Genomic DNA, 1,902 nt, shown 5'->3' with positions numbered 1-1,902 from the left:
TGGATGTGGAGATGAGTAGAATGTGGTCACCACCCTGGAGAGTCTCTACATAGTGAAGCTGACCTATAGAGAGATCAATGACAACACACCAGGGATGTTGTTGTTGTGAAATGTCATCAAATCAGTTCTGACTCATAGAGACCCTGTATAGGGCTTCTGAGGAGTGGCTGGTGGGTTTGGAGTTAACAATCCTGTGCTTATCCTACCAGTGCCACATAGCATGGTAAGTGCTAAAACTAGAGAGTGGAGTTACGAGTGAGTGCTGTAGGAACATAATGGGAGCATTACATCAGTCTGCAATCTAATGGGACTTCACAGAGAAGGTGACTGTGGAAATATGGCTTCAAGTAATGACACAGCCCAACATGTGCTCTCAGACAGCTAACAAAAAAACAAGTGTGGCATAATTACCATTTCCATACTACATTCTAAACCGGTTGTAAGTGTTACCTCTAGGTCGTACCACAACCCTAAAAGGTCAATATTAATGCGCTCATTGTACAGATGAGGAAACCAAGGTGCAAAGATTAAGAAACTCTGGGTCACACAGCTAATGAGTAGTGGACCCAGGGTTGGAGCCCAGATTTGTGTGATTCTAAATCCCTTGCCATGACTATCCTGCACTATCCAAAAAGACCTGTGGCTACTCCCCAATGCCAACCAGTCCACAGGCAACCCATAATTAGGAGTGATCTTACAGAAGGCAATGTAGAAAGTCAACTTTAGCCCAAAGTACGGGGTACAGTGTGAATGGTCAAGATGACGACTCTGTATACCCACTTCATCTATTTCACTGTGCCTTCTTCTCTGAACTTTATATCTTTCTCCCTAGGATCAGCTGGTAGATTCAAACTGTTGACCTTGAGGTTAGCAGACCAACTTATAACCCACCACACTACCAGAGCTCCTTTGCTGTAAACTGTGAAAACCTTGAAGTCAGGAAATAAGACTTATGCTTCTTTGAGACCCTCAGGGTCCAGAGATCATAGAAATTGACTAACTGGCTATTTGATGACTGATTCGCCATGACTTGCCATGTTTTTAAATTTTGTCACTGTTCTTCGTATTTTTTTGTTTCCAGGGCATTGATGAGTAAGCAGTAAGAAACATAAGAACTATCATTTCCTGAGCACTTATGAAGTACTTGACACTGCTCTTGGTGCTAGACAGTGTTATCTAATCTTCACAACCAGCTTTTAGTAAACCACTTGCAATTGCAGTTGAGTTATGGATTCATAGTGATCATCTAGTAATCCTACTCATAGTTACCCTACAGAATAGAAACTGCCACATACAGTTTCCAAGGTAATCTTTATGGAAACTTGTTGTTGTTGTTAGATACCATCAATTGATCTGACACATAGCAACTGTATGCACAGCAGAATGCGACACTGTCTAGTCCTGTGTCAATCTCACAATCTTTGCTAGGCTTGAGCCCATTGCTACAGCCACTGTGCCAGTACATCTCACTGGGGGTCTTCCTCTTTTTCTCTGACCCTACACCTTACCAAACATGATATCCTCCTCCAGAGACTGCTGCTTCCTGACAATATGTCTGAAGTATGAGAGATAAAGTTTGGTCATGTTGTCCTCCAAGGATCACTCTGGCTGCACTTCTTCCAAAATGGATCTGTTGATTCTTTTGGCAGCCCATGGCACTTTCAATATTCTCCTCCAACACCATAACTCAAAAGCATCAATTCTACTATGGTCTTCCTTATTTACTGTCCAGCTTATGCATGCATATAAGGTTATTGAAAGTACCATGGCTTGGGTCAGGTGCACATTAGTCCTCAAGCTGACATCTTTGCTCTTCAACACTTTAAAAGTATCTTGTGCAGCAGATTTGCCTACTGCAACACGTCATTTGATTTCTTGACTACTGCTTCCATGAGTGTTGAT

This window comes from Chrysochloris asiatica, unplaced genomic scaffold, assembly GCF_000296735.1.
Source record: "Chrysochloris asiatica unplaced genomic scaffold, ChrAsi1.0 scaffold00002, whole genome shotgun sequence".
Taxonomy (NCBI): domain Eukaryota; kingdom Metazoa; phylum Chordata; class Mammalia; order Afrosoricida; family Chrysochloridae; genus Chrysochloris; species Chrysochloris asiatica.
Note: the sequence above shows the minus strand (reverse complement) of the source record.